The 19,660-nt window shown below is 45.9% G+C and overlaps 9 non-coding genes across 9 annotated transcripts; all 9 read right to left on the bottom strand.

The window, feature by feature from the left end:
* Window positions 1-1,199: 1,199 nt before the first annotated feature.
* LOC130336613 (U2 spliceosomal RNA) lies at window positions 1,200-1,390 on the bottom strand. The gene has a single exon (XR_008878026.1). It is a non-coding gene; the product is annotated as a U2 spliceosomal RNA (small nuclear RNA).
* A 2,086-nt stretch (window positions 1,391-3,476) lies between these two features.
* LOC130336612 (U2 spliceosomal RNA) lies at window positions 3,477-3,667 on the bottom strand. The gene has a single exon (XR_008878025.1). It is a non-coding gene; the product is annotated as a U2 spliceosomal RNA (small nuclear RNA).
* A 2,093-nt stretch (window positions 3,668-5,760) lies between these two features.
* Window positions 5,761-5,951, bottom strand: LOC130336611 (U2 spliceosomal RNA). The gene has a single exon (XR_008878024.1). It is a non-coding gene; the product is annotated as a U2 spliceosomal RNA (small nuclear RNA).
* A 2,091-nt stretch (window positions 5,952-8,042) lies between these two features.
* Window positions 8,043-8,233, bottom strand: LOC130336609 (U2 spliceosomal RNA). Its single transcript, XR_008878021.1, has one exon. It is a non-coding gene; the product is annotated as a U2 spliceosomal RNA (small nuclear RNA).
* Window positions 8,234-10,317: 2,084 nt separating this feature from the next.
* Window positions 10,318-10,508, bottom strand: LOC130336608 (U2 spliceosomal RNA). Its single transcript, XR_008878020.1, has one exon. It is a non-coding gene; the product is annotated as a U2 spliceosomal RNA (small nuclear RNA).
* Window positions 10,509-12,601: 2,093 nt separating this feature from the next.
* Window positions 12,602-12,792, bottom strand: LOC130336607 (U2 spliceosomal RNA). Its single transcript, XR_008878019.1, has one exon. It is a non-coding gene; the product is annotated as a U2 spliceosomal RNA (small nuclear RNA).
* A 2,087-nt stretch (window positions 12,793-14,879) lies between these two features.
* Window positions 14,880-15,070, bottom strand: LOC130336605 (U2 spliceosomal RNA). The gene has a single exon (XR_008878018.1). It is a non-coding gene; the product is annotated as a U2 spliceosomal RNA (small nuclear RNA).
* A 2,100-nt stretch (window positions 15,071-17,170) lies between these two features.
* Window positions 17,171-17,361, bottom strand: LOC130336604 (U2 spliceosomal RNA). The gene has a single exon (XR_008878017.1). It is a non-coding gene; the product is annotated as a U2 spliceosomal RNA (small nuclear RNA).
* Window positions 17,362-19,452: 2,091 nt separating this feature from the next.
* Window positions 19,453-19,643, bottom strand: LOC130336603 (U2 spliceosomal RNA). Its single transcript, XR_008878016.1, has one exon. It is a non-coding gene; the product is annotated as a U2 spliceosomal RNA (small nuclear RNA).
* Between the last annotated feature and the right edge of the window lie 17 nt (window positions 19,644-19,660).

Below are 19,660 nucleotides of genomic sequence, written 5' to 3'. Positions count from 1 at the left end.
TATATATATATATATATATATATATATTTCTCCGCCGAAATCACTTTTAAACCCATTTCCACCTTTTTTTCCCTTCTCTTCCTCTTACTTTTTTTTCACGTTTTTTTACGTTTTTCTCCTTTTCGCCTCTTTTCTGGGCGTATTATTCTTCTTTTTCTTCTTTTTTTTCGTCTAATGCATACCCCATCAGTGCAGCAATGCTTATTCAATACCGCCAGCAGATGGAGACACTGGGGGATAATTTTCTAAGGATTTATACTGATTTTTCCTGTCTGAATTTGTCGCACAGAAAGTTGCAGGCCAAATATGTGTGACATTTCTGCGACTTTAGCTTCTAGAGCATTTTTACAACATTATACATAGGTGCTGAATACATAAAAAGCGACTGTTCAGCGACAGACAAGTCGCATCGGCTGAAAGTAGGCCAGAATGTCAGTCCATGTTGGAGCAGGTTTAGATACAGTCTAAAGCATAGATCTCAAAGTCTGTGCACAGAATTTAGCAAGGGCCTCGCACCTTCTGATGCATCAGGTAGGTGCACTATAGCATAGCCTAACCCTCTGTACTTTGGTCTATATTGATGCGGGACATAGACAGCCAGCTGATGACCAATCCATTAGTGCAATGGATGGCTGGAAGCATTTGTCTTTGCCTTTGCAATACCACAGAAGCAATGCATGGTCAATGTACAGCAATGACACACCTGTGTGAACAGCCAGGAGACCCCCCCATGTTATGTTACATAGTTACATAGTTAGTACGGTCGAAAAAAGACATATGTCCATCAAGTTCAACCAGGGAATTAAGGGGTAGGGGTGTGGCGCGATATTGGGGAAGGGATGAGATTTTATATTTCTTCATAAGCATTAATCTTATTTTGTCAATTAGGAACATTCAGCACCCACCCGCTATCAAGGCAGCTGCCTATCATGTCATGCCCTACCTGCACAGGTGTGCTGGCTACTCAAATGATCCAATTAAGGAGGCCATTTAGTCAGCAGCAGCAGAAGTCCTGTGCCTGGACGCTCCAACAGCGGCCAGACACAAGCAGAAGCAGCAGAAGCAGCAGCAGCACCACCTTTTGTTTTTTGGCTGCAGCAGCAGCAGCAGCAGCAGCAAGGCCCACAGGGCTGGCTAGCTGGCTAGCCAGCAAGCAGGTAGCAATGAAAGTAGGAATCTTTCTTTTTAACCCTGTAAGGGGGTGGTGCACTGTACCCGAAGATACTGCCATATCGGGTCAATGCATAGGGCGACGGAAGCAAGCTTCGAAATCGGCCCCCGTTCTCAAAAATCCATTTAATATATGGTCCCCAGATAGGGGACGTATCAGATATTAAACTGATAAGAACAGATACTACACTTGATCTTAGCCAAAAGGCCGAGAAGCGATAACCGTGAAAGGGGCGGGCCCAACAAGGTCCCCTTCATGGGCACTATCACTGCTTGCTGTCAGGGAGGCTGCCAGACAATTTTCCATGCACACTCTGGGCTGGGGGGCAGTCAACCACCAGTACACACAGCAGAACCTAAACCCATACCATTATTGCTAAGCAGCAAGACAGGGGCCCATTGCACTCCCACGGGGCCTTTTTAAATGCAATCCATAACCCGGATTTGCCAGGAACCCTTCTTACTCCTCCTACTTGCATGTGACACTGGGCTTAGGATCTGCATAGGAAACACACACACAAGCACACACCTACCTTTGTTGCCTGCAGATGCCTCCTTGGCTGTCCCCAAACGGTATCAAACCAACACCCACGGGAAGCTGTAAGCATAGAGGACATGCCTGCACCCCATTGGACTTACCTGTGTGGGTTAAATCCGGGTTATTTGACAACCTATGGCGGTGATGGTTCTGCTCAGGCAGAGCAGTGCTGATGCTCCTCATAAAGCTGTCGCTGCTGTGAAGGTTCTAGGTGACATCACAATCCCTATGGTTACATACACGACAAAGCTGGGTTGTTGTTGTTTACACTCTGCAAGGCCTGTGGAAGTGAGTGACATCATAGCACTGTAGTTCTGAGGGTTCTAGATGGATGCAACAATCTCCTGTTGCTTCTATGAAGGCCATAATAGACGACATCACCAAACAGCTCCATAGTCACATACACAGCAAAGGAGAGATGTTGTTTACACCTAGTGATGTCAGTGGTATTGAGTGACATCACAGCACAGTGCTAAGGCTCCTGGGCCTGGACACAGCAGCGGCTGCAATATCTCAACGGAGAATACGTTTATATATATGTGTGTGTGTGCGCGTATATATATATATATATATATATATATATATATATATATATATTCTCCGCCGAAATCACTTTTAAACCCATTTCCACCTTTTTTTCCCTTCTCTTCCTCTTACTTTTTTTTCACGTTTTTTTACGTTTTTCTCCTTTTCGCCTCTTTTCTGGGCGTATTATTCTTCTTTTTCTTCTTTTTTTTCGTCTAATGCATACCCCATCAGTGCAGCAATGCTTATTCAATACCGCCAGCAGATGGAGACACTGGGGGATAATTTTCTAAGGATTTATACTGATTTTTCCTGTCTGAATTTGTCGCACAGAAAGTTGCAGGCCAAATATGTGTGACATTTCTGCGACTTTAGCTTCTAGAGCATTTTTACAACATTATACATAGGTGCTGAATACATAAAAAGCGACTGTTCAGCGACAGACAAGTCGCATCGGCTGAAAGTAGGCCAGAATGTCAGTCCATGTTGGAGCAGGTTTAGATACAGTCTAAAGCATAGATCTCAAAGTCTGTGCACAGAATTTAGCAAGGGCCTCGCACCTTCTGATGCATCAGGTAGGTGCACTATAGCATAGCCTAACCCTCTGTACTTTGGTCTATATTGATGCGGGACATAGACAGCCAGCTGATGACCAATCCATTAGTGCAATGGATGGCTGGAAGCATTTGTCTTTGCCTTTGCAATACCACAGAAGCAATGCATGGTCAATGTACAGCAATGACACACCTGTGTGAACAGCCAGGAGACCCCCCCATGTTATGTTACATAGTTACATAGTTAGTACGGTCGAAAAAAGACATATGTCCATCAAGTTCAACCAGGGAATTAAGGGGTAGGGGTGTGGCGCGATATTGGGGAAGGGATGAGATTTTATATTTCTTCATAAGCATTAATCTTATTTTGTCAATTAGGAACATTCAGCACCCACCCGCTATCAAGGCAGCTGCCTATCATGTCATGCCCTACCTGCACAGGTGTGCTGGCTACTCAAATGATCCAATTAAGGAGGCCATTTAGTCAGCAGCAGCAGAAGTCCTGTGCCTGGACGCTCCAACAGCGGCCAGACACAAGCAGAAGCAGCAGAAGCAGCAGCAGCACCACCTTTTGTTTTTTGGCTGCAGCAGCAGCAGCAGCAGCAGCAAGGCCCACAGGGCTGGCTAGCTGGCTAGCCAGCAAGCAGGTAGCAATGAAAGTAGGAATCTTTCTTTTTAACCCTGTAAGGGGGTGGTGCACTGTACCCGAAGATACTGCCATATCGGGTCAATGCATAGGGCGACGGAAGCAAGCTTCGAAATCGGCCCCCGTTCTCAAAAATCCATTTAATATATGGTCCCCAGATAGGGGACGTATCAGATATTAAACTGATAAGAACAGATACTACACTTGATCTTAGCCAAAAGGCCGAGAAGCGATAACCGTGAAAGGGGCGGGCCCAACAAGGTCCCCTTCATGGGCACTATCACTGCTTGCTGTCAGGGAGGCTGCCAGACAATTTTCCATGCACACTCTGGGCTGGGGGGCAGTCAACCACCAGTACACACAGCAGAACCTAAACCCATACCATTATTGCTAAGCAGCAAGACAGGGGCCCATTGCACTCCCACGGGGCCTTTTTAAATGCAATCCATAACCCGGATTTGCCAGGAACCCTTCTTACTCCTCCTACTTGCATGTGACACTGGGCTTAGGATCTGCATAGGAAACACACACACAAGCACACACCTACCTTTGTTGCCTGCAGATGCCTCCTTGGCTGTCCCCAAACGGTATCAAACCAACACCCACGGGAAGCTGTAAGCATAGAGGACATGCCTGCACCCCATTGGACTTACCTGTGTGGGTTAAATCCGGGTTATTTGACAACCTATGGCGGTGATGGTTCTGCTCAGGCAGAGCAGTGCTGATGCTCCTCATAAAGCTGTCGCTGCTGTGAAGGTTCTAGGTGACATCACAATCCCTATGGTTACATACACGACAAAGCTGGGTTGTTGTTGTTTACACTCTGCAAGGCCTGTGGAAGTGAGTGACATCATAGCACTGTAGTTCTGAGGGTTCTAGATGGATGCAACAATCTCCTGTTGCTTCTATGAAGGCCATAATAGACGACATCACCAAACAGCTCCATAGTCACATACACAGCAAAGGAGAGATGTTGTTTACACCTAGTGATGTCAGTGGTATTGAGTGACATCACAGCACAGTGCTAAGGCTCCTGGGCCTGGACACAGCAGCGGCTGCAATATCTCAACGGAGAATACGTTTATATATATGTGTGTGTGTGCGCGTATATATATATATATATATATATATATATATATATATATATATATATATTTCTCCGCCGAAATCACTTTTAAACCCATTTCCACCTTTTTTTCCCTTCTCTTCCTCTTACTTTTTTTTCACGTTTTTTTACGTTTTTCTCCTTTTCGCCTCTTTTCTGGGCGTATTATTCTTCTTTTTCTTCTTTTTTTTCGTCTAATGCATACCCCATCAGTGCAGCAATGCTTATTCAATACCGCCAGCAGATGGAGACACTGGGGGATAATTTTCTAAGGATTTATACTGATTTTTCCTGTCTGAATTTGTCGCACAGAAAGTTGCAGGCCAAATATGTGTGACATTTCTGCGACTTTAGCTTCTAGAGCATTTTTACAACATTATACATAGGTGCTGAATACATAAAAAGCGACTGTTCAGCGACAGACAAGTCGCATCGGCTTAAAGTAGGCCAGAATGTCAGTCCATGTTGGAGCAGGTTTAGATACAGTCTAAAGCATAGATCTCAAAGTCTGTGCACAGAATTTAGCAAGGGCCTCGCACCTTCTGATGCATCAGGTAGGTGCACTATAGCATAGCCTAACCCTCTGTACTTTGGTCTATATTGATGCGGGACATAGACAGCCAGCTGATGACCAATCCATTAGTGCAATGGATGGCTGGAAGCATTTGTCTTTGCCTTTGCAATACCACAGAAGCAATGCATGGTCAATGTACAGCAATGACACACCTGTGTGAACAGCCAGGAGACCCCCCCATGTTATGTTACATAGTTACATAGTTAGTACGGTCGAAAAAAGACATATGTCCATCAAGTTCAACCAGGGAATTAAGGGGTAGGGGTGTGGCGCGATATTGGGGAAGGGATGAGATTTTATATTTCTTCATAAGCATTAATCTTATTTTGTCAATTAGGAACATTCAGCACCCACCCGCTATCAAGGCAGCTGCCTATCATGTCATGCCCTACCTGCACAGGTGTGCTGGCTACTCAAATGATCCAATTAAGGAGGCCATTTAGTCAGCAGCAGCAGAAGTCCTGTGCCTGGACGCTCCAACAGCGGCCAGACACAAGCAGAAGCAGCAGAAGCAGCAGCAGCACCACCTTTTGTTTTTTGGCTGCAGCAGCAGCAGCAGCAGCAGCAAGGCCCACAGGGCTGGCTAGCTGGCTAGCCAGCAAGCAGGTAGCAATGAAAGTAGGAATCTTTCTTTTTAACCCTGTAAGGGGGTGGTGCACTGTACCCGAAGATACTGCCATATCGGGTCAATGCATAGGGCGACGGAAGCAAGCTTCGAAATCGGCCCCCGTTCTCAAAAATCCATTTAATATATGGTCCCCAGATAGGGGACGTATCAGATATTAAACTGATAAGAACAGATACTACACTTGATCTTAGCCAAAAGGCCGAGAAGCGATAACCGTGAAAGGGGCGGGCCCAACAAGGTCCCCTTCATGGGCACTATCACTGCTTGCTGTCAGGGAGGCTGCCAGACAATTTTCCATGCACACTCTGGGCTGGGGGGCAGTCAACCACCAGTACACACAGCAGAACCTAAACCCATACCATTATTGCTAAGCAGCAAGACAGGGGCCCATTGCACTCCCACGGGGCCTTTTTAAATGCAATCCATAACCCGGATTTGCCAGGAACCCTTCTTACTCCTCCTACTTGCATGTGACACTGGGCTTAGGATCTGCATAGGAAACACACACACAAGCACACACCTACCTTTGTTGCCTGCAGATGCCTCCTTGGCTGTCCCCAAACGGTATCAAACCAACACCCACGGGAAGCTGTAAGCATAGAGGACATGCCTGCACCCCATTGGACTTACCTGTGTGGGTTAAATCCGGGTTATTTGACAACCTATGGCGGTGATGGTTCTGCTCAGGCAGAGCAGTGCTGATGCTCCTCATAAAGCTGTCGCTGCTGTGAAGGTTCTAGGTGACATCACAATCCCTATGGTTACATACACGACAAAGCTGGGTTGTTGTTGTTTACACTCTGCAAGGCCTGTGGAAGTGAGTGACATCATAGCACTGTAGTTCTGAGGGTTCTAGATGGATGCAACAATCTCCTGTTGCTTCTATGAAGGCCATAATAGACGACATCACCAAACAGCTCCATAGTCACATACACAGCAAAGGAGAGATGTTGTTTACACCTAGTGATGTCAGTGGTATTGAGTGACATCACAGCACAGTGCTAAGGCTCCTGGGCCTGGACACAGCAGCGGCTGCAATATCTCAACGGAGAATACGTTTATATATATGTGTGTGTGTGCGCGTATATATATATATATATATATATATATATATATATATATATATATATTTCTCCGCCGAAATCACTTTTAAACCCATTTCCACCTTTTTTTCCCTTCTCTTCCTCTTACTTTTTTTTCACGTTTTTTTACGTTTTTCTCCTTTTCGCCTCTTTTCTGGGCGTATTATTCTTCTTTTTCTTCTTTTTTTTCGTCTAATGCATACCCCATCAGTGCAGCAATGCTTATTCAATACCGCCAGCAGATGGAGACACTGGGGGATAATTTTCTAAGGATTTATACTGATTTTTCCTGTCTGAATTTGTCGCACAGAAAGTTGCAGGCCAAATATGTGTGACATTTCTGCGACTTTAGCTTCTAGAGCATTTTTACAACATTATACATAGGTGCTGAATACATAAAAAGCGACTGTTCAGCGACAGACAAGTCGCATCGGCTTAAAGTAGGCCAGAATGTCAGTCCATGTTGGAGCAGGTTTAGATACAGTCTAAAGCATAGATCTCAAAGTCTGTGCACAGAATTTAGCAAGGGCCTCGCACCTTCTGATGCATCAGGTAGGTGCACTATAGCATAGCCTAACCCTCTGTACTTTGGTCTATATTGATGCGGGACATAGACAGCCAGCTGATGACCAATCCATTAGTGCAATGGATGGCTGGAAGCATTTGTCTTTGCCTTTGCAATACCACAGAAGCAATGCATGGTCAATGTACAGCAATGACACACCTGTGTGAACAGCCAGGAGACCCCCCCATGTTATGTTACATAGTTACATAGTTAGTACGGTCGAAAAAAGACATATGTCCATCAAGTTCAACCAGGGAATTAAGGGGTAGGGGTGTGGCGCAATATTGGGGAAGGGATGAGATTTTATATTTCTTCATAAGCATTAATCTTATTTTGTCAATTAGGAACATTCAGCACCCACCCGCTATCAAGGCAGCTGCCTATCATGTCATGCCCTACCTGCACAGGTGTGCTGGCTACTCAAATGATCCAATTAAGGAGGCCATTTAGTCAGCAGCAGCAGAAGTCCTGTGCCTGGACGCTCCAACAGCGGCCAGACACAAGCAGAAGCAGCAGAAGCAGCAGCAGCACCACCTTTTGTTTTTTGGCTGCAGCAGCAGCAGCAGCAGCAGCAAGGCCCACAGGGCTGGCTAGCTGGCTAGCCAGCAAGCAGGTAGCAATGAAAGTAGGAATCTTTCTTTTTAACCCTGTAAGGGGGTGGTGCACTGTACCCGAAGATACTGCCATATCGGGTCAATGCATAGGGCGACGGAAGCAAGCTTCGAAATCGGCCCCCGTTCTCAAAAATCCATTTAATATATGGTCCCCAGATAGGGGACGTATCAGATATTAAACTGATAAGAACAGATACTACACTTGATCTTAGCCAAAAGGCCGAGAAGCGATAACCGTGAAAGGGGCGGGCCCAACAAGGTCCCCTTCATGGGCACTATCACTGCTTGCTGTCAGGGAGGCTGCCAGACAATTTTCCATGCACACTCTGGGCTGGGGGGCAGTCAACCACCAGTACACACAGCAGAACCTAAACCCATACCATTATTGCTAAGCAGCAAGACAGGGGCCCATTGCACTCCCACGGGGCCTTTTTAAATGCAATCCATAACCCGGATTTGCCAGGAACCCTTCTTACTCCTCCTACTTGCATGTGACACTGGGCTTAGGATCTGCATAGGAAACACACACACAAGCACACACCTACCTTTGTTGCCTGCAGATGCCTCCTTGGCTGTCCCCAAACGGTATCAAACCAACACCCACGGGAAGCTGTAAGCATAGAGGACATGCCTGCACCCCATTGGACTTACCTGTGTGGGTTAAATCCGGGTTATTTGACAACCTATGGCGGTGATGGTTCTGCTCAGGCAGAGCAGTGCTGATGCTCCTCATAAAGCTGTCGCTGCTGTGAAGGTTCTAGGTGACATCACAATCCCTATGGTTACATACACGACAAAGCTGGGTTGTTGTTGTTTACACTCTGCAAGGCCTGTGGAAGTGAGTGACATCATAGCACTGTAGTTCTGAGGGTTCTAGATGGATGCAACAATCTCCTGTTGCTTCTATGAAGGCCATAATAGACGACATCACCAAACAGCTCCATAGTCACATACACAGCAAAGGAGAGATGTTGTTTACACCTAGTGATGTCAGTGGTATTGAGTGACATCACAGCACAGTGCTAAGGCTCCTGGGCCTGGACACAGCAGCGGCTGCAATATCTCAACGGAGAATACGTTTATATATATGTGTGTGTGTGCGCGTATATATATATATATATATATATATATATATATATATATATTTCTCCGCCGAAATCACTTTTAAACCCATTTCCACCTTTTTTTCCCTTCTCTTCCTCTTACTTTTTTTCACGTTTTTTTACGTTTTTCTCCTTTTCGCCTCTTTTCTGGGCGTATTATTCTTCTTTTTCTTCTTTTTTTTCGTCTAATGCATACCCCATCAGTGCAGCAATGCTTATTCAATACCGCCAGCAGATGGAGACACTGGGGGATAATTTTCTAAGGATTTATACTGATTTTTCCTGTCTGAATTTGTCGCACAGAAAGTTGCAGGCCAAATATGTGTGACATTTCTGCGACTTTAGCTTCTAGAGCATTTTTACAACATTATACATAGGTGCTGAATACATAAAAAGCGACTGTTCAGCGACAGACAAGTCGCATCGGCTTAAAGTAGGCCAGAATGTCAGTCCATGTTGGAGCAGGTTTAGATACAGTCTAAAGCATAGATCTCAAAGTCTGTGCACAGAATTTAGCAAGGGCCTCGCACCTTCTGATGCATCAGGTAGGTGCACTATAGCATAGCCTAACCCTCTGTACTTTGGTCTATATTGATGCGGGACATAGACAGCCAGCTGATGACCAATCCATTAGTGCAATGGATGGCTGGAAGCATTTGTCTTTGCCTTTGCAATACCACAGAAGCAATGCATGGTCAATGTACAGCAATGACACACCTGTGTGAACAGCCAGGAGACCCCCCCATGTTATGTTACATAGTTACATAGTTAGTACGGTCGAAAAAAGACATATGTCCATCAAGTTCAACCAGGGAATTAAGGGGTAGGGGTGTGGCGCGATATTGGGGAAGGGATGAGATTTTATATTTCTTCATAAGCATTAATCTTATTTTGTCAATTAGGAACATTCAGCACCCACCCGCTATCAAGGCAGCTGCCTATCATGTCATGCCCTACCTGCACAGGTGTGCTGGCTACTCAAATGATCCAATTAAGGAGGCCATTTAGTCAGCAGCAGCAGAAGTCCTGTGCCTGGACGCTCCAACAGCGGCCAGACACAAGCAGAAGCAGCAGAAGCAGCAGCAGCACCACCTTTTGTTTTTTGGCTGCAGCAGCAGCAGCAGCAGCAGCAAGGCCCACAGGGCTGGCTAGCTGGCTAGCCAGCAAGCAGGTAGCAATGAAAGTAGGAATCTTTCTTTTTAACCCTGTAAGGGGGTGGTGCACTGTACCCGAAGATACTGCCATATCGGGTCAATGCATAGGGCGACGGAAGCAAGCTTCGAAATCGGCCCCCGTTCTCAAAAATCCATTTAATATATGGTCCCCAGATAGGGGACGTATCAGATATTAAACTGATAAGAACAGATACTACACTTGATCTTAGCCAAAAGGCCGAGAAGCGATAACCGTGAAAGGGGCGGGCCCAACAAGGTCCCCTTCATGGGCACTATCACTGCTTGCTGTCAGGGAGGCTGCCAGACAATTTTCCATGCACACTCTGGGCTGGGGGGCAGTCAACCACCAGTACACACAGCAGAACCTAAACCCATACCATTATTGCTAAGCAGCAAGACAGGGGCCCATTGCACTCCCACGGGGCCTTTTTAAATGCAATCCATAACCCGGATTTGCCAGGAACCCTTCTTACTCCTCCTACTTGCATGTGACACTGGGCTTAGGATCTGCATAGGAAACACACACACAAGCACACACCTACCTTTGTTGCCTGCAGATGCCTCCTTGGCTGTCCCCAAACGGTATCAAACCAACACCCACGGGAAGCTGTAAGCATAGAGGACATGCCTGCACCCCATTGGACTTACCTGTGTGGGTTAAATCCGGGTTATTTGACAACCTATGGCGGTGATGGTTCTGCTCAGGCAGAGCAGTGCTGATGCTCCTCATAAAGCTGTCGCTGCTGTGAAGGTTCTAGGTGACATCACAATCCCTATGGTTACATACACGACAAAGCTGGGTTGTTGTTGTTTACACTCTGCAAGGCCTGTGGAAGTGAGTGACATCATAGCACTGTAGTTCTGAGGGTTCTAGATGGATGCAACAATCTCCTGTTGCTTCTATGAAGGCCATAATAGACGACATCACCAAACAGCTCCATAGTCACATACACAGCAAAGGAGAGATGTTGTTTACACCTAGTGATGTCAGTGGTATTGAGTGACATCACAGCACAGTGCTAAGGCTCCTGGGCCTGGACACAGCAGCGGCTGCAATATCTCAACGGAGAATACGTTTATATATATGTGTGTGTGTGCGCGTATATATATATATATATATATATATATATATATATATATATATATATATTTCTCCGCCGAAATCACTTTTAAACCCATTTCCACCTTTTTTTCCCTTCTCTTCCTCTTACTTTTTTTTCACGTTTTTTTACGTTTTTCTCCTTTTCGCCTCTTTTCTGGGCGTATTATTCTTCTTTTTCTTCTTTTTTTTCGTCTAATGCATACCCCATCAGTGCAGCAATGCTTATTCAATACCGCCAGCAGATGGAGACACTGGGGGATAATTTTCTAAGGATTTATACTGATTTTTCCTGTCTGAATTTGTCGCACAGAAAGTTGCAGGCCAAATATGTGTGACATTTCTGCGACTTTAGCTTCTAGAGCATTTTTACAACATTATACATAGGTGCTGAATACATAAAAAGCGACTGTTCAGCGACAGACAAGTCGCATCGGCTGAAAGTAGGCCAGAATGTCAGTCCATGTTGGAGCAGGTTTAGATACAGTCTAAAGCATAGATCTCAAAGTCTGTGCACAGAATTTAGCAAGGGCCTCGCACCTTCTGATGCATCAGGTAGGTGCACTATAGCATAGCCTAACCCTCTGTACTTTGGTCTATATTGATGCGGGACATAGACAGCCAGCTGATGACCAATCCATTAGTGCAATGGATGGCTGGAAGCATTTGTCTTTGCCTTTGCAATACCACAGAAGCAATGCATGGTCAATGTACAGCAATGACACACCTGTGTGAACAGCCAGGAGACCCCCCCATGTTATGTTACATAGTTACATAGTTAGTACGGTCGAAAAAAGACATATGTCCATCAAGTTCAACCAGGGAATTAAGGGGTAGGGGTGTGGCGCGATATTGGGGAAGGGATGAGATTTTATATTTCTTCATAAGCATTAATCTTATTTTGTCAATTAGGAACATTCAGCACCCACCCGCTATCAAGGCAGCTGCCTATCATGTCATGCCCTACCTGCACAGGTGTGCTGGCTACTCAAATGATCCAATTAAGGAGGCCATTTAGTCAGCAGCAGCAGAAGTCCTGTGCCTGGACGCTCCAACAGCGGCCAGACACAAGCAGAAGCAGCAGAAGCAGCAGCAGCACCACCTTTTGTTTTTTGGCTGCAGCAGCAGCAGCAGCAGCAGCAAGGCCCACAGGGCTGGCTAGCTGGCTAGCCAGCAAGCAGGTAGCAATGAAAGTAGGAATCTTTCTTTTTAACCCTGTAAGGGGGTGGTGCACTGTACCCGAAGATACTGCCATATCGGGTCAATGCATAGGGCGACGGAAGCAAGCTTCGAAATCGGCCCCCGTTCTCAAAAATCCATTTAATATATGGTCCCCAGATAGGGGACGTATCAGATATTAAACTGATAAGAACAGATACTACACTTGATCTTAGCCAAAAGGCCGAGAAGCGATAACCGTGAAAGGGGCGGGCCCAACAAGGTCCCCTTCATGGGCACTATCACTGCTTGCTGTCAGGGAGGCTGCCAGACAATTTTCCATGCACACTCTGGGCTGGGGGGCAGTCAACCACCAGTACACACAGCAGAACCTAAACCCATACCATTATTGCTAAGCAGCAAGACAGGGGCCCATTGCACTCCCACGGGGCCTTTTTAAATGCAATCCATAACCCGGATTTGCCAGGAACCCTTCTTACTCCTCCTACTTGCATGTGACACTGGGCTTAGGATCTGCATAGGAAACACACACACAAGCACACACCTACCTTTGTTGCCTGCAGATGCCTCCTTGGCTGTCCCCAAACGGTATCAAACCAACACCCACGGGAAGCTGTAAGCATAGAGGACATGCCTGCACCCCATTGGACTTACCTGTGTGGGTTAAATCCGGGTTATTTGACAACCTATGGCGGTGATGGTTCTGCTCAGGCAGAGCAGTGCTGATGCTCCTCATAAAGCTGTCGCTGCTGTGAAGGTTCTAGGTGACATCACAATCCCTATGGTTACATACACGACAAAGCTGGGTTGTTGTTGTTTACACTCTGCAAGGCCTGTGGAAGTGAGTGACATCATAGCACTGTAGTTCTGAGGGTTCTAGATGGATGCAACAATCTCCTGTTGCTTCTATGAAGGCCATAATAGACGACATCACCAAACAGCTCCATAGTCACACACACAGCAAAGGAGAGATGTTGTTTACACCTAGTGATGTCAGTGGTATTGAGTGACATCACAGCACAGTGCTAAGGCTCCTGGGCCTGGACACAGCAGCGGCTGCAATATCTCAACGGAGAATACGTTTATATATATGTGTGTGTGTGCGCGTATATATATATATATATATATATATATATATATATATATATATATCTCCGCCGAAATCACTTTTAAACCCATTTCCACCTTTTTTTCCCTTCTCTTCCTCTTACTTTTTTTTCACGTTTTTTTACGTTTTTCTCCTTTTCGCCTCTTTTCTGGGCGTATTATTCTTCTTTTTCTTCTTTTTTTTCGTCTAATGCATACCCCATCAGTGCAGCAATGCTTATTCAATACCGCCAGCAGATGGAGACACTGGGGGATAATTTTCTAAGGATTTATACTGATTTTTCCTGTCTGAATTTGTCGCACAGAAAGTTGCAGGCCAAATATGTGTGACATTTCTGCGACTTTAGCTTCTAGAGCATTTTTACAACATTATACATAGGTGCTGAATACATAAAAAGCGACTGTTCAGCGACAGACAAGTCGCATCGGCTGAAAGTAGGCCAGAATGTCAGTCCATGTTGGAGCAGGTTTAGATACAGTCTAAAGCATAGATCTCAAAGTCTGTGCACAGAATTTAGCAAGGGCCTCGCACCTTCTGATGCATCAGGTAGGTGCACTATAGCATAGCCTAACCCTCTGTACTTTGGTCTATATTGATGCGGGACATAGACAGCCAGCTGATGACCAATCCATTAGTGCAATGGATGGCTGGAAGCATTTGTCTTTGCCTTTGCAATACCACAGAAGCAATGCATGGTCAATGTACAGCAATGACACACCTGTGTGAACAGCCAGGAGACCCCCCCATGTTATGTTACATAGTTACATAGTTAGTACGGTCGAAAAAAGACATATGTCCATCAAGTTCAACCAGGGAATTAAGGGGTAGGGGTGTGGCGCGATATTGGGGAAGGGATGAGATTTTATATTTCTTCATAAGCATTAATCTTATTTTGTCAATTAGGAACATTCAGCACCCACCCGCTATCAAGGCAGCTGCCTATCATGTCATGCCCTACCTGCACAGGTGTGCTGGCTACTCAAATGATCCAATTAAGGAGGCCATTTAGTCAGCAGCAGCAGAAGTCCTGTGCCTGGACGCTCCAACAGCGGCCAGACACAAGCAGAAGCAGCAGAAGCAGCAGCAGCACCACCTTTTGTTTTTTGGCTGCAGCAGCAGCAGCAGCAGCAGCAAGGCCCACAGGGCTGGCTAGCTGGCTAGCCAGCAAGCAGGTAGCAATGAAAGTAGGAATCTTTCTTTTTAACCCTGTAAGGGGGTGGTGCACTGTACCCGAAGATACTGCCATATCGGGTCAATGCATAGGGCGACGGAAGCAAGCTTCGAAATCGGCCCCCGTTCTCAAAAATCCATTTAATATATGGTCCCCAGATAGGGGACGTATCAGATATTAAACTGATAAGAACAGATACTACACTTGATCTTAGCCAAAAGGCCGAGAAGCGATAACCGTGAAAGGGGCGGGCCCAACAAGGTCCCCTTCATGGGCACTATCACTGCTTGCTGTCAGGGAGGCTGCCAGACAATTTTCCATGCACACTCTGGGCTGGGGGGCAGTCAACCACCAGTACACACAGCAGAACCTAAACCCATACCATTATTGCTAAGCAGCAAGACAGGGGCCCATTGCACTCCCACGGGGCCTTTTTAAATGCAATCCATAACCCGGATTTGCCAGGAACCCTTCTTACTCCTCCTACTTGCATGTGACACTGGGCTTAGGATCTGCATAGGAAACACACACACAAGCACACACCTACCTTTGTTGCCTGCAGATGCCTCCTTGGCTGTCCCCAAACGGTATCAAACCAACACCCACGGGAAGCTGTAAGCATAGAGGACATGCCTAGAGGACATGCCTGCACCCCATTGGACTTACCTGTGTGGGTTAAATCCGGGTTATTTGACAACCTATGGCGGTGATGGTTCTGCTCAGGCAGAGCAGTGCTGATGCTCCTCATAAAGCTGTCGCTGCTGTGAAGGTTCTAGGTGACATCACAATCCCTATGGTTACATACACGACAAAGCTGGGTTGTTGTTGTTTACACTCTGCAAGGCCTGTGGAAGTGAGTGACATCATAGCACTGTAGTTCTGAGGGTTCTAGATGGATGCAACAATCTCCTGTTGCTTCTATGAAGGCCATAATAGACGACATCACCAAACAGCTCCATAGTCACATACACAGCAAAGGAGAGATGTTGTTTACACCTAGTGATGTCAGTGGTATTGAGTGACATCACAGCACAGTGCTAAGGCTCCTGGGCCTGGACACAGCAGCGGCTGCAATATCTCAACGGAGAATACGTTTATATATATGTGTGTGTGTGCGCGTATATATATATATATATATATATATATATATATATATATATATTTCTCCGCCGAAATCACTTTTAAACCCATTTCCACCTTTTTTTCCCTTCTCTTCCTCTTACTTTTTTTTCACGTTTTTTTACGTTTTTCTCCTTTTCGCCTCTTTTCTGGGCGTATTATTCTTCTTTTTCTTCTTTTTTTTCGTCTAATGCATACCCCATCAGTGCAGCAATGCTTATTCAATACCGCCAGCAGATGGAGACACTGGGGGATAATTTTCTAAGGATTTATACTGATTTTTCCTGTCTGAATTTGTCGCACAGAAAGTTGCAGGCCAAATATGTGTGACATTTCTGCGACTTTAGCTTCTAGAGCATTTTTACAACATTATACATAGGTGCTGAATACATAAAAAGCGACTGTTCAGCGACAGACAAGTCGCATCGGCTGAAAGTAGGCCAGAATGTCAGTCCATGTTGGAGCAGGTTTAGATACAGTCTAAAGCATAGATCTCAAAGTCTGTGCACAGAATTTAGCAAGGGCCTCGCACCTTCTGATGCATCAGGTAGGTGCACTATAGCATAGCCTAACCCTCTGTACTTTGGTCTATATTGATGCGGGACATAGACAGCCAGCTGATGACCAATCCATTAGTGCAATGGATGGCTGGAAGCATTTGTCTTTGCCTTTGCAATACCACAGAAGCAATGCATGGTCAATGTACAGCAATGACACACCTGTGTGAACAGCCAGGAGACCCCCCCATGTTATGTTACATAGTTACATAGTTAGTACGGTCGAAAAAAGACATATGTCCATCAAGTTCAACCAGGGAATTAAGGGGTAGGGGTGTGGCGCGATATTGGGGAAGGGATGAGATTTTATATTTCTTCATAAGCATTAATCTTATTTTGTCAATTAGGAACATTCAGCACCCACCCGCTATCAAGGCAGCTGCCTATCATGTCATGCCCTACCTGCACAGGTGTGCTGGCTACTCAAATGATCCAATTAAGGAGGCCATTTAGTCAGCAGCAGCAGAAGTCCTGTGCCTGGACGCTCCAACAGCGGCCAGACACAAGCAGAAGCAGCAGAAGCAGCAGCAGCACCACCTTTTGTTTTTTGGCTGCAGCAGCAGCAGCAGCAGCAGCAAGGCCCACAGGGCTGGCTAGCTGGCTAGCCAGCAAGCAGGTAGCAATGAAAGTAGGAATCTTTCTTTTTAACCCTGTAAGGGGGTGGTGCACTGTACCCGAAGATACTGCCATATCGGGTCAATGCATAGGGCGACGGAAGCAAGCTTCGAAATCGGCCCCCGTTCTCAAAAATCCATTTAATATATGGTCCCCAGATAGGGGACGTATCAGATATTAAACTGATAAGAACAGATACTACACTTGATCTTAGCCAAAAGGCCGAGAAGCGATAACCGTGAAAGGGGCGGGCCCAACAAGGTCCCCTTCATGGGCACTATCACTGCTTGCTGTCAGGGAGGCTGCCAGACAATTTTCCATGCACACTCTGGGCTGGGGGGCAGTCAACCACCAGTACACACAGCAGAACCTAAACCCATACCATTATTGCTAAGCAGCAAGACAGGGGCCCATTGCACTCCCACGGGGCCTTTTTAAATGCAATCCATAACCCGGATTTGCCAGGAACCCTTCTTACTCCTCCTACTTGCATGTGACACTGGGCTTAGGATCTGCATAGGAAACACACACACAAGCACACACCTACCTTTGTTGCCTGCAGATGCCTCCTTGGCTGTCCCCAAACGGTATCAAACCAACACCCACGGGAAGCTGTAAGCATAGAGGACATGCCTGCACCCCATTGGACTTACCTGTGTGGGTTAAATCCGGGTTATTTGACAACCTATGGCGGTGATGGTTCTGCTCAGGCAGAGCAGTGCTGATGCTCCTCATAAAGCTGTCGCTGCTGTGAAGGTTCTAGGTGACATCACAATCCCTATGGTTACATACACGACAAAGCTGGGTTGTTGTTGTTTACACTCTGCAAGGCCTGTGGAAGTGAGTGACATCATAGCACTGTAGTTCTGAGGGTTCTAGATGGATGCAACAATCTCCTGTTGCTTCTATGAAGGCCATAATAGACGACATCACCAAACAGCTCCATAGTCACATACACAGCAAAGGAGAGATGTTGTTTACACCTAGTGATGTCAGTGGTATTGAGTGACATCACAGCACAGTGCTAAGGCTCCTGGGCCTGGACACAGCAGCGGCTGCAATATCTCAACGGAGAATACGTTTATATATATGTGTGTGTGTGCGCGTATATATATATATATATATATATATATATATATATATATATATATATTTCTCCGCCGAAATCACTTTTAAACCCATTTCCACCTTTTTTTCCCTTCTCTTCCTCTTACTTTTTTTTCACGTTTTTTTACGTTTTTCTCCTTTTCGCCTCTTTTCTGGGCGTATTATTCTTCTTTTTCTTCTTTTTTTTCGTCTAATGCATACCCCATCAGTGCAGCAATGCTTATTCAATACCGCCAGCAGATGGAGACACTGGGGGATAATTTTCTAAGGATTTATACTGATTTTTCCTGTCTGAATTTGTCGCACAGAAAGTTGCAGGCCAAATATGTGTGACATTTCTGCGACTTTAGCTTCTAGAGCATTTTTACAACATTATACATAGGTGCTGAATACATAAAAAGCGACTGTTCAGCGACAGACAAGTCGCATCGGCTGAAAGTAGGCCAGAATGTCAGTCCATGTTGGAGCAGGTTTAGATACAGTCTAAAGCATAGATCTCAAAGTCTGTGCACAGAATTTAGCAAGGGCCTCGCACCTTCTGATGCATCAGGTAGGTGCACTATAGCATAGCCTAACCCTCTGTACTTTGGTCTATATTGATGCGGGACATAGACAGCCAGCTGATGACCAATCCATTAGTGCAATGGATGGCTGGAAGCATTTGTCTTTGCCTTTGCAATACCACAGAAGCAATGCATGGTCAATGTACAGCAATGACACACCTGTGTGAACAGCCAGGAGACCCCCCCATGTTATGTTACATAGTTACATAGTTAGTACGGTCGAAAAAAGACATATGTCCATCAAGTTCAACCAGGGAATTAAGGGGTAGGGGTGTGGCGCGATATTGGGGAAGGGATGAGATTTTATATTTCTTCATAAGCATTAATCTTATTTTGTCAATTAGGAACATTCAGCACCCACCCGCTATCAAGGCAGCTGCCTATCATGTCATGCCCTACCTGCACAGGTGTGCTGGCTACTCAAATGATCCAATTAAGGAGGCCATTTAGTCAGCAGCAGCAGAAGTCCTGTGCCTGGACGCTCCAACAGCGGCCAGACACAAGCAGAAGCAGCAGAAGCAGCAGCAGCACCACCTTTTGTTTTTTGGCTGCAGCAGCAGCAGCAGCAGCAGCAAGGCCCACAGGGCTGGCTAGCTGGCTAGCCAGCAAGCAGGTAGCAATGAAAGTAGGAATCTTTCTTTTTAACCCTGTAAGGGGGTGGTGCACTGTACCCGAAGATACTGCCATATCGGGTCAATGCATAGGGCGACGGAAGCAAGCTTCGAAATCGGCCCCCGTTCTCAAAAATCCATTTAATATATGGTCCCCAGATAGGGGACGTATCAGATATTAAACTGATAAGAACAGATACTACACTTGATCTTAGCCAAAAGGCCGAGAAGCGATAACCGTGAAAGGGGCGG

The sequence above is a fragment of the Hyla sarda genome, unplaced genomic scaffold (assembly GCF_029499605.1).
Source record: "Hyla sarda isolate aHylSar1 unplaced genomic scaffold, aHylSar1.hap1 scaffold_480, whole genome shotgun sequence".
NCBI classification, from domain to species: Eukaryota; Metazoa; Chordata; class Amphibia; order Anura; family Hylidae; genus Hyla; species Hyla sarda.
The sequence above is the reverse complement of the archived record's forward strand: the minus strand, read 5'-3'. Positions and strand labels throughout refer to the sequence as shown.